The sequence below is a fragment of the Otolemur garnettii genome, unplaced genomic scaffold, assembly GCF_000181295.1.
Source record: "Otolemur garnettii isolate 467f Iridium unplaced genomic scaffold, OtoGar3 scaffold00002, whole genome shotgun sequence".
Taxonomy (NCBI): Eukaryota; Metazoa; Chordata; class Mammalia; order Primates; family Galagidae; genus Otolemur; species Otolemur garnettii.
Genome location: NW_003852397.1, coordinates 14,770,342 through 14,786,288, shown reverse-complemented (window position 1 = coordinate 14,786,288; position 15,947 = coordinate 14,770,342). Strand labels below are relative to the sequence as shown.

The 15,947-nt window shown below is 45.2% G+C and overlaps 1 protein-coding gene across 2 annotated transcripts in view; it reads left to right on the top strand.

The window, feature by feature from the left end:
- The first annotated feature begins 317 nt into the window (after positions 1–317).
- FAM184A (family with sequence similarity 184 member A) overlaps positions 318–15,947 on the top strand; it is a 189,048-nt gene continuing 173,418 nt past the window's right edge. For both annotated transcript variants that reach the window (XM_012805059.2, XM_012805056.1), the window contains exon 1: positions 318–433. The gene's annotated coding sequence lies outside the window, so the exon portion shown is untranslated. The remainder of the gene's footprint in view (positions 434–15,947) is intronic.

Below are 15,947 nucleotides of genomic sequence, written 5' to 3'. Positions count from 1 at the left end.
TTCAGGTCTCCCCTAGCACCACCTGCCACCACTTGACCCTAAAGATGTGTTTTCTCTACTGTGCTGTGTTATGCTGGGCCATAGCAGATCATCCTTCAGTCACATTTAAAAATAAGTCCAAGTAAATCTCACCGTGTTCTGTCTTTAAAAGCTGCAAAAAACGAACTTCAGTTCCAAAGAATTTGAATCAACCAAGGGAGAAAGCATAGAAAAATATCAAATGTTTGTATGATTACCTGGGCAACCTTTCCTGGGCTGTGCAAATGTGTAATGACTAATCAGCCAGGGGGCTGAGGGATTTTTCTAGACATGGGCAGTTTTCATCTGTGCCCATGATTCACTCAGCTGTGTTCGTGAAGCAGGAAAAGGCTTCTATTTATTTAGCATAATGATGGGCCAAAACAAAAGGAGAAATCATTTCACTCGTGCTTAGGTAAGACATTTTTAATCTTTCTTAAATCTTTGTGTGTCTATTTTTGTGTTCATAGCAACTGGCAGACTATTTAGAACAGAAATATGCTTGTGTTGAATAAAAAGAGAAGACAGCAATGGGCGGTGGGATGTGTGCTGGAGAGGGAGATTTAACATTTGGCAAGTGTCAGACACAAATGGCTATTGATCAGGAAGAATCCTTGGCTAAATAATATTAAGATTTTTCTGGGGGCATGTTGACCATTACCAGTTTTCAGTTTTCTGACAGTCTCCAAAACAGAGAAATACAGATCCTGACTCCCTGGGGCTTTGCAGTTTACCAGCTCTCTGAGAGCATTGCTAGCTTTAGAGTGCCATCATGTGGTCACCTCTGAATTGGGCAGAAACGCTGCTGGAGCCAAGCCTGGCAGGGTGACTCTGAATGATTCAAATAAATTGTGTTGGGTGTCTCTGGCTGGTCACACATCTGACCTAGGCAGTAATCGTTTGTGTGTGTGTGTGTGTGTGTGTGTGTTGGGGGGGAGCGGGGGGGTTAAGAAGGAAGGGCTGAGAAGCTCCCTGGAGGCAGAGTGGGTCCAGATAGGGAGAATCCAAGCAGCTGGACTTAGCCATGTGGACAGGCAGTTGGCAGAGAGGAAATTTGTCCATTAGGGATTAGGGCCACATGAGTGGGCTTGGGTTCATAAACAACACTTGAAGAGGAGGAATAGCAAGAGTGAGACTAGGCTCTAACTCTCATGGGGTAGGTGGAACTGGGAAATAAAGTAGGACCTGGACCTAAAACCCAGTTCCAGTCTTGCCTGGTGTCTGGCTCTTAAAAAAGCCTGCGTCTCATGCATCTTACTCAGGAGAGGACCAACGTGCAGCTAAGCCCTGCCCTTGCCTGGGCACTGCTCCCCGGGAAAGTGCTCCAGGGACACTTCCCAGCAGAGGAAGATGTCTTGTCAACAGGGGGAGAAGCTGAAGTCTGAAGTCTCATCACTAGGTGGCCTGCGGTGATGGGGGCAGGAAGAGAAGCAGGTTATGGGCTCTGTGTAAGCAAAGGTCACCCAAGTGAGAATAGCAAAGGCCATTTATTCTGTGGGAGTCAGCCACTGTCACTTAAGTGTTGGCAGAGACTCCAATGCAGGCAGAGTGGGAAAGCTTTATGGCGGAAACGAGGCAAGGCTTCAGGTGTGCCCTGTGGGCCTGGGGAAGCTGCTGCAGGTGGGCTAATTCCAAGTGGGGCACCCCGTGCGACTGTGTAGGGCTGGATGCCTATTTAGCCCACGCTGTTACTCACAGGTGAAAAGTGGCAACACAGATTAGGGAGGCTGCCAGTTACTAATCAAGTCCTTGGCCATTTGGGGCTGAGTGTTACAGAAGTTATTGTTTAGCTTCCTGGATTTTCGCTGGAGATAGCAACCGGCCTTCCTGCAAGTCTCACTCACAGCAGGCTGGCTTCCTGGGCTATTTACTGTAGGTGCAGGGCTGGTTTCCTGGGCAGGTCTCCTGCTGCAGATGGTGAGTCAAAGTTCTATCTTTTTTTTTTTTTTTTTTGAGACAGAGTCTTACTTTATTCCTCTTGGTAGAGTGCCATGGAGTCACAGTTGAGGTTGTCACAGCAACCTCCAACTCCTGGGCTTAGGCGATTCTCTTGCCTTAGCCTCCCAAGTAGCTGGGACTACAGGTGCCCGCCACAATGCCCAGCTATTTTTAGAGACGGAATCTCCCTCTGGCTCAGGCTGGTCTCGAATTCATGAGCTGAGGCAATCTACCAGCCTTGCTAGGATTACAGGCGCGAGGCACCCACCGGCCACTAAGTTCTATCTTTACATAGAGAGAGTTTTCTGCAAGGCTACACCTTGCCTTAGATAAACACTCGAGCTAGAACTAGCAAAAGACCCCACCATGCCCTATCGCCAGGCAAAGTCAAGTCTTGGAGGGGACAGGACTAGCTAGAAACTCAGAAGTCAATACAAGGGTGTGTCATGGCTCCGACCAATAGCTGAGGTGCACCCACGCTTAAACCCCCTGCTGGCCACTAATTTGTGGGTGACTCAGCTTGATTATTTGCTGCCTTAGTCGGAATTGGATGAGGAACTTGGAAGAGACGTGACTTCAGGAGAAGGAGGAAGTGGTATTGGGGTTGGTGGTAGTGATGCCTCCGTGGTACATTTTGTAGGCAGCCGGGAAACATGAGCTACACCCACCACTGCCCTACTGGGTATCATGGTACCTCAGTTAGGGTTTGGGGCCCTGGCTCAATCCTGTGGAGACACTCTGCTTGACTACCTAGAAATGCGGTGACCTTCTAGGTAAAGTGAGGGTGCTGCAATGCAAGGCTGGGGAGCACAACCTTGGGAGGGGACGCCGGGTACAGGAGCTCCTGTTCAGTTCACGTAGACTTGAAAGAGGCCCAGTGTGTGCAACCGGGCAGCTGAGGGCTATTCCTTTCCTGTTGGTGACTTACTTTCACTTTCACAGCATCCCTCAACTAGGAAACATTACACGTGGACCAGCGTGGCTCCCGTGTTCTGTTGACATTACTCATCTATTTGCCAACTTTCCATGAGCGGGTTGGTGGCCCAGAAGCTCTGGTTGTAGCAAAACTGGCAGTGTAACTAAATATAAACAGTACCTGGAAATGGGCTAAATGTGGGTGAGTTAATCAGGAGAGACGTTCGAGAGTGAGAGCAGAGATATTTAATTTTTGTTTCCAGCAGAGTCTTCTGCGTGAATACTTAGGTTTCACCGAGGCCAGTGTGGAGGGTACAGTGTTCCCCCAATTTTAGACATAATTTTGGCTATCTGCATACTCAGCCTATACCGTTCCTTAATATTTTTCTCTAAATTTATTCACTTGTCTTTAGTTATGGTTCTGTTGAAAGGGCAACTACATCACTATTGAAAACAGAAAGGCAATATCACCTGTCATAAATACATAGTAGACGGTTAGGCTAAACGTAAATACATAACCAATCCAGTACAACTCTTCACCCATAGACTGGCCTCAGTGGAACTATGGCCACATACAGGGAAATTCTTGGGCAATAATAGTTACAAGAGCTCTGGCTCTGGTGTCAGATTGCCTGACTTCAACTTCTAGCTGTCAAATCATGGCAAATATTTAGCCTAAGTTTCATTCCTTCACTTGCAAAACTGGGTATTTGATGGGAGGATTCAGTGAGATGATACGTAAATTGAAGATTTAGCACAATGTCTGACATGTGATGAACAATAAACAGCAGCTGCCACTATTATTATTATTATTATTATTGCTATTATTCTTTTGGTTGGGAAGCAGTGTATAGCTTTTCTCAGTAGTGAGTCCTTAAAGCACCCTGACTGTGGGCAGGGATAGTGGCTGGAATACACAGAGGGCGCTTGTCTTAAATGTCCGGTGGCCCCCTTGTTCTCCACCTTCCAACTGGTTTCAGTTGCACACTTTCAGACTACTGAGAGTAAGAGGCCAAGGCAATGAAGCCGTTGTGCCTTTCATGGTAAAAACTCTAGTCAGTCAGTCAGTGAACTTAAATGTTTCAATCAACTGTGGATTTTTATTTCTGATGCGATCTGTCCTTTCCCAGCCCCTTGGTTCTCTGTAGTATTTCTTTTTTTTTATCCTGGCACTCACTGAATCAATCGGAATCCCGCAGAAATCAGATGATACCCAAAAAGAGAGATTGAAAAGTATAATAGTAGAACTATTTACAGAGATGTGGGCAAGAATTAGAGAAGCCAACAAAAGATAATGAAGCACCCAGAGCCTAGCCAAAACTGGAAACTGGTACATCCCTGAAGCCTAGTGGGTGAGCGGAAGAAGCTGTTGCAGGATCCAGGGGAGCCCAGCCATGAGGGTCAACCCCACCCAACACCGCACAGGACTCCTGACCTCAACAGGGACCAGCAGGCAGGCAGCAGAGAGTCCTGTCAGGAATGGATTCTTTCCCTGCCTGCCTGTCTCCTGCCAGGGCCTCCCGGGAACTGAAACCAGTTGGAGGGGAGAGAACAAGGGGGCCACAGGACGTGCCACACTTAGAGGTCAGCAGAGAAGGGCAGAGAGTCCATCTGGAGGGCCAGATGGAGAATAACCGACACATTCCTCACAAAACATGACGGTGTTTAGAGATCTGTGATGCCCCTTCTCACTCCTTAAACTCTCAGTAGAATGAGCTGTGAATGTCAGATGAATCAGGTTGTGAATATGTGACACAAGCTCTAGCAGGGGTGCAAACATAGAGACGTGCACCGCCCACCCAGGGCACTGAGACACGGTCCCTTGCAGGCCAGGAGGCACCTCCCGGGAGCTGGCAGCAGCTCCACGCTGGGCTCCCAGCCAGGAAGTGAGGAGGGTGGAGGCCCCTTCCCAGCCAGGGCTCTGCTACCAAGCAGAATGACTTTGGAGGCGAAGGGGACAGTCCATGGGACTTCCATCTTCACCACAAGCTAGCAAAATCTGGAAGCAATGCAATTAAAATTGCTCACCTCCTAACAAAGAAAGGGTGTGTTCCCCAAGTCTGTGGAGAGAAGAACACCTGAGCCAAGCTGCCTCTAACAGCAGCTTGGGCTAACAGAGGACGGGTGTATGCTGGTGTGAAGGGCAAAGTCGGCACCTGTCAGAGCTGTGGGCTTCCAGGCCCTGCTGGAGTAAGACAGGCAGCCCCCCTTCTTTGAATGACATCACAGAATGCAAGTCCCAGGCAGGCAGAAACAGTATTTTCTTGAGTGAGGAAATCAGACTGTTCTGTCAAGTTGCCTTCTCGTAGCTGAGCCAAGCTAACAAAATCCTATTATCAGAAAAAGCCCATCCATCCATATCTCTCTCTCTGCCTCCCTCCCTCCCTCTCTCCCACTCTTTCCCTTCCCCTCTGTCTCCCTCCATCAGGTCTGTCCCCTGTCCTTTCTTCCCCCTCTCTTTTTCCCCTTGTGGTAAAACACAATTTAAAAAATTCACCATCTTAATCATTTTAAGTATACCGTTCAGTAGTGTAAAGAACATTCTTGTCACCATAAAACCAATCTCCAAAATGCCTCTCATCTTACAAACTGAAAGTCTATACCCACTAAACAATTCCTGGTTCTCATCTTGGATTTGACTGCTCCAGATATCCCAAGTGCAACCACACAGTACGTGCCTTTTTGCGACTGGTTTATTTCACTTGTGTCACTTAGCATCACATCCTAAACTTCGGTTCATTCAAGCTGTAGCGTGTGTCAGAGTTTTGTTCCTGTAAGGCTGAGTGATATTCTGTTTATGTACAGACCGTGTTTTGTGTGTCCATTCGTCTATCATGTGATATTGTTTCCACCTCTCAGCTATTGTGCATAAGGCTGTGAACCTGGGTGTACAACGATCTCTTCAAGACCATGCTTTCAATTCCTTGGGGTGCACACCCAGGGGTGGGATTGTGTACATCTCTTTTTATTTACCTCCATGCCAACTGCTTTTAGAAATATTGATTAGGTTATTTTCTGAGCAGAAAAAGGTGGGTTCTCCCTGCATCCCATAAAGCAAGGTCACGCGAGGGGAAGGGCCCAGGATCTGAAATCAACTCTAAGTCAACGTCTCTGGGTTTTAAGGTCCCATTAACCATTCACTGGCCATGAAATCTTAGGCAAGTTCCCTCCTATCTCTGAAACCTATGTTTTTCTCAGTAAATGGAATACCCCCAGTATTAGTTTCCTAGCGATGCCTTACAAAGGACTGAAAACTGGGGGGCTTAAAACAACAGATGTGTGTTCTTTCACAGTTCTGGACACAAAAAGACCAAAGCCAAGTGTCCGCAGGGCAGGTTCCTTCTTAAAAGCTCTGAGGGAGAATCTGCCACATGCCTCTCTCCCAGTTGCTGGTGTTTGCCAGCAATCCCGGCCTCTTTGGCTTATAGCTATGTAACTTCGGAGTCTGCCATCTTCTCCTTTGTGTCTGTGTCTGCACTTGACATTCTCGTTTCTATGTGTATCTAAAGTCCCCCCACTTTATAAGGACACCAGCAATTGGATTAGGGTCCATCTTAATCCAGTATAACCTCATTTTATCTCGACTACATCTGCGAAGACCTTATTTCTAAATAAGGTCACATTCACAAGAACTGAGCTTAAGACTTCAACATACAGTCTGGGGACATAAAATTCATCCCACAACACTGCCCTTCCCCCTCCAGAGTCTCTGTGACAATGAAGTGTGTTTGTACAGGCTAAGGCATCATACTGGATGGGAGCACTGACCATGCTGAGCTGACATTTAGCTTGTGTGTCCTCTGAACAGAAGAACTGTCTCCTCCCTGTGCTGCTTGATTTAGAGGGCTATGTCCATTCTTGTTTACTAAATGCTCCTCTGGTTCCAACTGGGACTGCATTAACCTGGGGTTGTTAAATGTCCAATGTTATTTTCATCACTGGGAGGAGGAAGAACACCAAGTGTGGGCGTCAGTAGATCCCATTGACCACCCTGGGCATTCTAGAGCTGCTGCCTTTGGTGTCTGAAGAGCACACCCTCTTCTGCTTGGCAGGACCCTCCTTTGTCCTAGGAGAAATGGTTGTCCCTGGGATGATCTTGGACGTGACAATATCAGGGCTGTGAGGTTGCTCTGTCCTTCCTGGCCCATTCAACAGTCACCATATCCATAAATACCACACCCCTGGAGGCCAGGCTGCCTAGCTGATATATTGTCTTCAGATGTTCACCCGCATCCTACATAACATTCTCCAGGTTGGGACACACAAAACAGATTTACTAGGAGAAGAGATAGAAATGATTAACTCTCAACACTTTAACTATATTGCTACTAAATGGCTTACTTACCATGTGCTCTGTACTCCAGACGCATAACCATTTTCCAACCTATGAAAATCAGCATTTCCAGAAGAAATAAAATTAAGGAATGATTTTAAAGAGGATTCACTATATGATTCCTTTAAAAAGAAGATATAATAGAAGTTCCCACTTCAAATTTTTCTGAGCTCATCTATTGTAAAGGGTGCTATCAGGCCCAGCACAGTGGCTCACACCTATAATCCTCGCATTCTAGGAGACTGAGGTGGGAGGATCACTTGAGCTCAGGAATTTGAGATCAGCTTGAGCAATAAGGTGACCCCATCTCTACTAAAAATAGACTAATTAGCCAGGCATTGTGGTGGGCACCTGTGGTCCCAGCTAGTTGAGAGGCTCATGTTGGATTCCTTGAACCCAGGAATTTGAGGCTGCTGTGAGCTGGGCTGATGCCACAGTATTCTAGCCTGGGCAACAGAGTATGACTCTGTCTTTCACTCTGTCACCTAGGGTAGAGTGCCATGGTGTCATCGTAGCTCACAGCAACCTCAAACTCCTGGGCTCAAGCGTTTCTCCTGCCTCAGTCTTCTGAGTAGCTGAGACCACAGGCACCTGCCACACCTCACTAATTTTTTTCTTTTTTTATTTAGTAGAGACAGGGTCTCACTCTTGCTCAGGCTGGTCTCAAACTCCTGAGCTCAAGCAACCCACCTCCCTCAGCCTCCCAGAATGCTAGGATTACATGTAGGAGCCACCATATCCCCCAGAGTTCAGAAAAGGATTCTAATGAACCCCTCAGTTTACCAGCTTGGCAGCCCTGCAACCTGGCTGCTCAGGATGGAGCCCACCCCACACGGGGCTGTCAAGCTGCAGGTGATTAGAAGGAAGAAGTGACAAACTTGTTGACACAGATTTCTCAAAGGCTTAGATGGGGCCACCTGGTGATTTATTTACAGAGGCAGTTTTGCTATGAGATCAACACCAGGGCAATTTGACTAGGCAGGTTGCTAAACCCTAAGGCAAAGTCTTGAGTTTAAAAGTGTGGTTCTTTTGTCCCTTCTGAGTCTAGTTAGGTTTAATGAGCTGCGGCTTTCTTGTGAAGGAACTAAAGAGCCGTTCCTAATATGAACGAATCTAAGCAGAAGACTGGAGACACAAATGGACATATTCTCCTCTGTCCCCGCCACCTACTCTGGGCCATACAAAATAGCCCTGGCTTTGACACATCCTGGCAGATAGAACATCAGGGTAGCTTATCTCCAGTTGTAAAAGCCTGCTTAATGCTACTAATAGCATAAGTAATTTTGCTGGAAAGCCCAGGGAGGATTCTTCCATTTATTACCTAGTGAATCAATTCTAACTTTAATAGAAAAGACGGTGGCTACAGACCACAATGCACAATGAAGGGCTGCGTGTAAATCCGAGCAGGGTTTTGATGCCAGAATTCTGAAAGGGAAAGAGAGACCCTCCCTCGCCCCCTTTTGCCTAGTTTACTGCTGGGAGTGTGGGAAAGGAAACTCCCAATTTCTGGCAGAATCAGCCTCTGTTCTTCTGCAGGTGCCCTTGAGACTTGCAACTGCTAAAGGCAGAGAAGGGAGGCCAGGGAACCGGGCTGCAGGCATCGTGTGGCCAGGGTCTGAAAGGTGCGGATGAGATGGAGCTGATTACAAGGACTGAAAGAAAGCGGAGAACAGCATTCTGAAAATGGCTGAGAAAGGAAGAAAGAAATGCCCTGTGAGTCCGAGAAAGTGGATATGCATACTGGATACCCCTTATGGGTTTGTCCTCAAAGTGGAGGCCTGTCCTACACCCACAGTCAGTTTCACTGCTTGCCCCAGGGGCTCTCTGGAAAACGGAGAGTCATTTTCCCTGAAGAAGCAAATCTGATCAGACAACCCACTAGCACGAGAAATGGCAAAAACAACGTGTGGCCAGGAAGTTCATTCTCCTGCTGTTTCTCAACATACCCTGACATTGTCCACATCCTCTCCCTGTCAAACTCCAGGCAACTCATGAGGGCAGATTGCACGGTTTTCCTCCCACATGGCCTGGCCTTCTTGGAAATTCTCGCATCCAACTTCCCTCTCAAGCCCCCTTCCATCCACACATTTTAACCAATCCCACTGCCAGTTCTGTAGCCTCTCACTCGGGGGTGTGAGGTCCAAACCAACCCGGGCAATCCCAGCACCGTGCAGCCATTCAAAGCTGAGCAGTAAGTACCAAGGAGCAGCAGCTGCAGCCTTCACTGGCCTCGCACACAACTGTGAACTGAAAGCGTTAATTTTCCACCTGCTGTTACTGAGTGGCAATTTCTTACCTGGAATCAGGAAACCCTAGTCATTTGCTTCAAGGAAAAAAAGGGGACTTGAACACAACCCAGGGACTGTGGGGAGAAATTTGTAAAACTACAGCCTGGACCCTGACAATGAAATACTAATTAATTTATCTTGAAATGGGTCACTAAATATCCCCAGTGGATATTTATGCAGCATTATGGGGAAGTGTAATCCTTTAAAGGACTTGTTCAGAATCTTTCCTCTCAGAGGAAACAAGTTCCATAGCTTCTCAAATTCACCCGAAATCTTTTTCCTTTCTCTCTGCTATAAAATGTGTCAGGGATATTCTTTAAAGTGCCTATTTTTTTTTCTCCCCCCTGTCACCCTGTAGGTATGAAATCTTGCTCAACAGAGCACTCACAGTTAAAGATTTCCAGATACTGCCTGGAATATTCTGAGAACAGTGAGTCAAGTGTGGTAACCAGAAACACCCTGCTGGGCCCTTCTCCCCAGCAGCACTGGGAGAAGCCTGTGGTTTTGACACTTAACCCTCTAACAAAAAGGAAGCTCTCTGGGATTCTTTTGAAACTTCTCCGGCACAGGAAAAAGAGACTAATTTAACTCTGGTTATATTCCTGTGTTTCAGACACTTCACTGCTCACTTATACACTGAGAACAAAGCTGAAACAGGAGAAGAGAAATTTTGCTTCTGTTTCATGGTTCAGCACAGTAAAGTTGCATGGGGAGGAGTAGCAGAGTCAAGCCGACCCGCAGAGGCCCCTGTCCTGGCTCCCGCCATGCCTGGCAAAGGGACTGTGCAGTTGAAAGGAAGTGAAGACTCTGGAGGAGGGGAGGTTTCTGGGATTAGCCACTGAGTCCAATGCAACCACAATAACCCTGCATTCTACCAAGGGTGACAAAGTCAGACTCTGTCTAAAAAGAAAATTATTGGGTGATGCCTGTGGCTCAAAGGAGTAGGGCACCAGCCCCATATGCTTGAGGTTGGGGTTCAAATCCAGCCCTGGCCAAAAACTGCAAAGAAAATTATTAGGGGTACATCATAGTTCTGTATCTTTATAGGATACAAGTGATGTTAACAAATTTAAAAAAAAAAGAATATAAGTGAAAGTGAGAGGAGAGAGCGTGTTGGAGGGGTATGATGTGAGAAAGATTTCTTTCCAGCTCACTTTACAATCTCCAAGATGTGGAAACAACCTAAATGCCCACCAATCTAGGAATGGATTAACAAACTGTGGTATAGGTATACCATGCAATACTGTTCAGCCATAAAAGAGACGGAGACTTTACATCTTTTGTATTAACCTGGATGGATTTGAAATACATTCTTCTTAGTAAAGTATCACAAGATTGAAAAAGCAAATATCCAAAGTACTCAATACTAATACAAAGCCAGTAAATGATCTAATAATTCACACCCACAGAGGAGAAAAACTCAATTCAATTCAAGTTGGGAGGAGGGGAATGAGGGAGGGAGACTGGTGTGCTCCCACTTACTGGGCACAATGTATGGGTATATAGACCCCTCTGGAGTGCTGGACACAACTATGAGAGGAACTCTACCTAACAAATACAAACGTTATAATCTAGTTGTTTGCACCCTCACATTAATCTGAAATTAAAAAAAGAAAGACCTCACCGGCCATTGATGGCTTTGAAGATGGGAGGGAGTCATGAAGAAAGAATGGCTTCTGGAAGCTGGAGAAGGCAAGAAAAAAGATTCCTCTCCAGGGCCTCCAGAACGGAGTCCTGCACCTACTTGGACTTCAGCCAGCAAGATGCATGTTAGAGTTCTGACCTTCAGGACTTTAAAATGCAGGCAGTCCCTGGGTTACAAATGAGGTGGATTCTGTATGTTTGTTCTTCAATTAAATGTATAGGTAAGTTAGAACACAGGTACGTTTACCTATGACCTATAACAGCCTCCATCTGTAAGTGCGAGTTGTACATAGTTGGATGTTTGTAACTCGGGGACTGCCTGTAATGCATTTGTGTTGTTTTAAGCCACTAAGTTTGTGGTAATTTGTTACAGCAGCAATAGGAAATTAATCCAGGGAGAAAACTGAAAAACAGCATTCCCTAGAAATCATCGAACTAGATATCCAAAAGTAACAGCTCACATTTGGGTGAGCTACACTAGAATGTAAACCTTTAACTAGAAAGTAAGAGGGCAGAATCTTTGTTTTGTGCACTGCTATATCCTCAGCACTTAGAAAAATGCCTGGCATGTAGTAATGGCTCAATAAACGTTCCTGAGTGCATTCATCAGGAACACCACTCTGGGCCAGTCAGGTGGCTAAGGCACAATACCCAGGCATGGTAACCTTTGCTAGAAATGGCTAACATGTAATTTTATCTCTACTCTCTCCATCCTATTCTGAACCACTCTACTCACTGGTCACTTCACTCAACTAATCCCAGCCACCTCTACTCTTCTCCAAGAGTATTCTAGTCTGGGGGATCTTCTAGAAATACATTGAAACATGTCTCTCCCGTACTCCAGCCACAGGTCCTGGGGCAGAAAATGTAGACCCTGCCTTCCTGCCCAGCTTCATCTCACATCACTCTTCCCACATCTGTTGTGGATCCAACCAGAAGCTGGCTCTCCTTCCTCAGGGCCTGTGCAGATGTTGTGCCCTGTGTCTCGAATGTGTTTTCTTCCTCATCTGTGCCCACTGTTTCTCCCAGGTAACTTCTGTACATCTTTCATTTTTCTTATCAAGCGTCATTTCCAGCCAGGTGTGGTGGCTCACACCTGTAGTCCTAGCACTCTGGGAGGCCAAGGTAGGAGAATCAGGAGGTCAGAAGTTCAAGATCAGACTGAGCAAGAATGAGACCCTGTCTCTAATACAAATAGAAAAAATTAATGAGGCATCATGGTGGGGGGCCCATAGTCCCAGCTACTTGGGAAGCCGAGGCAAAAGGATCTCTTTAGCCCAAGAGTTTGAGGTTGCTGTGAGTTAGGCTGAGGCCACAGCACTCTGGCCGAGGCAGTAGAGTAAGAGACTCTCCCTCTAAGAAGAAGAAGAAAAAAAAAAAAGAAAACCTTCTGTGACCTACACTACCAGATTCACAAATGCCTCCCCACCCTCACACACTCAGTGCATCCTTCCCTACATCTATCGCTGACTTCTCAATACCTAGCACTCAACTTGGAAGAAAGCAACACACATTTGTGGCATAAAAAAATTCATTGAAGGTTAAGTGATTTCCCTACAGTCACACAGCTTGTAAGTGCTAGAGCCAGGAATAGAACACAGGTGTTCTGACTTCATCCCACACGGCCTCCGTAAGAAATGCCTGCAGGGGCTCCTGAAAAAGGGGAGAAACTCTGCAGAGATTGGAACGGGGACTGCTGTGGAGCTGAGCTGCAGAGAGTAATAGACGCAGGCGAGCCAGCCTGGCACCAGACACCAGAGATGAAGCTTGGCTTCTAACACAGTATTTCTTGGTCTGGGAGGAGGAAGAGGGGTGGTTGCCAACAGCAATAAACCCCACAGAGCCTCACAAACTCTGACAGATTACTGAGGAAACGACCAGCACACACTAGCAGGACTTTGCAATCACATTTGCACGTGAGGATGAGAAGACTATCAAAAGTAAGTGAGCAAATTCTGAGTCCACTAGCTGGCGCCCACTCTGGACTGATTGTGCTTCCCCCAAATTCATATGTTGAATTCTGAAGCCCCAGTGTGACTACACTTGGAGGTGGGGCCTTCAGGAAGGTAATCATGGTTAAGGGAGGTCCTACTCTGAAAGGACTGGTGGTCTTATGAGAAGGGGAAGGAATTTTGTCTCCCCACCTCTCTCTCCCTCCCTTTCTCTCTCTCTCTCACTGAGGAAAGGCCATGTGAGGACACAGGGAGAGGCGGCTGTCTGGAAGTCAGGAACAGAGCCCTCACCAGAACCCGACTATGCTGGCACTGTGATCTCAGACTTTCAGCCTCCAGGACTCAAGAAAATGGATTTCTGCTATTTAAACCATCCAGTCCAGTCTATAGTATTTTGTTATGGCAGCTGAGCAGACTAGGACAGTTCCCAGTGCACTAAATTAAATTGCACAATGATTCTGGATAAGAAGATTACAGCATAATTAATTTCTGCTAAAGTGGTTTTATACTGGACATCTGCTATTTTGCCAGCCCAGCATCAATGCCCCCATTCTTTAGTAATGGCAGCTTGGTTTTCCTTGGGAAAATCCTTTTCCTGACACCACCCCAACCCTATCACCGTAGCTGTCTTGGTGGAACTGTCAACAGCACCAAACCTTCCTCTTCCCAAGGAACGTTCACATGATCCAACTCAATCTCTGGAGCAGGGATTTAAAAATTGACCATAGTGACCCAAGAATTGAAAAAATATTGAGGCTACATTATTTTGATTATAGGACCTCAGAAAACAATGCCAAATAAGCCCGTTATCTAGGTTCCTGGAGCCCTCTAACTCCTGTCCCTTTCAAAGGCTGCTTGGTCAGTGGCTTCTTCACGTCGATAAAACATTCCAAATCCTTCCACTGAATTCTTTTATAGTCTGAACCAGTCAGATTTGGATTTGGTTGCTTGTAACTAAAGAATTTTCAGTGATACATCCGTCTATCAAATCTGTGCTGCCAATTTTTTAATGCCAATGAATTATTTTGACATAATTATGCAACTAAAATGCATACACATATTGGAAGCTATAATTAGGAAAGAACTTTTAAAAAGTTTAGTGATTAGTACATGCATTAAAAAATGTGCTATATTTCTGGAAGTATTTTCCTTACTGTTTTTTTTTTTTTTTCCAACAAGAGAATCCTAATATTTAAGGACATTTGGGTAACAGTGGATTTGATAAGATTTCTATTCTGAAGCAGCCAAATAACAATCAGGATAATGAAGAGAATAATATACATTTTAATATTAAAATGATGGATGCTACAGACCTGAACAATAGTAGAATTCACCTGGCAAATCAATTTCAACCAACTTTTAACCTTACTCTTGCATGAAGTATGGATCTGGGCTTATTATTCTGGGTATATTTTAGCTGTTATCCTCAAAATCCACATCAGAGACCCAGAGCCGGTGAATCAGAGGGAACTCTGAAGGTAAATTACCACAATTTTGTCGTAACATTTATGACTTGAGGAAATTTGCTCTCTTTTTCCAGTCTCCTTACATTTATACTTTTCTATTTTGATAGGGAGGAATGGAGGATAGAGAGATGCTTGATGTGTAATGATGAATATTTAAGAACATTCGCTCCCTGAAATAGCCCTGACATTTTAAATTATGTCTTTTTTAAAGAACACTTTAATTTTTACTTTTTTATTGTGAAGCATATTATTTTTACAAAAGGACTATATAAAATGTATCTGTAGAGTTTAAGGAATAATAAGCTCTCAGGACATTTGAGAATCAGAACGTTATCAGTTCCTTAGAGCCTCTTCTGTGCCTCTCTCTGCAGGAAGTACCACCCTATATTGTGTGCTGATCACCCCCTTGCTTTCCTTTACAGTTTTTATCTCATATATCTGGCTCTCTAAAGAATATATACTGCATATTACTTTATAACTTGCATCTTTTGTTCAATAATTATTTTTTAGATTACCTACAGCTGATGCACTTACCTGCAGTTCATTTATTTTACATTACTATATAGTATTCCACTTTATAAATATGCTACCATTAGCTTATCATTTATGAATTGTGAATTTTTGCTTTTAAGAGTAAGGGTTTATGTGAACCTTTATAATGTATATATGCAAAGGTATCTTTAGAGTACATACTGGGAGTGGAATTGCTAGATCATAGGTTGGGCTCAAGTCAACTCTCCTGGAAAATGCAAATATTTTTGGACATGGTTGTTTATACCAGTTCATACCCCCTATAAGGAGCAGATAGCGTTTCTATCACTGTACCCTTGGATTGCACAGAAATAACATGACTTAATGGCCTTTGTGCCTCTTTCTCTCCCCAATAGGATGGCAGAGGATGAAGTATCCAGCTAGCACTTCTGCCTAGGACTGTTCTCCATGTGATCCTAGTGAGTAAAACTGTGTCCCTTTCATGATAGGGAGTGATATACTTTTTAATTTGTGTCAGTCTGTTAGATGTACCAGTGGTAACGGCAGTAGCTGGCATCCAATATGGTTTTTGGTGATGCTTGCCTTCTGGAATTCATGCCCTAATGCAACACACTCTCACAATAAACAGGGATGATCTGTGTAGGCAGAAAGATATTTCAGAAGCAACAGACTGTGGTTTCTGCAAGGTCACAGAGGACATCACAGTTTCTGTCTAACTTTCTTTTGGATCATTTGCTCCGGGAAAAGCTCAGTTCTTTGTGCCTTCTTTTAGAAATACATCCTGTCTGGGTGTTGTGGTTTATACCTGTAATTCCAGTACTCTGAGAGGCTGAGGTGGGAGGATTGCTTGAGTCCGGGAGTTCAAGACCAGCCTGGGCAACATAGCCAGACTTCATCTCTA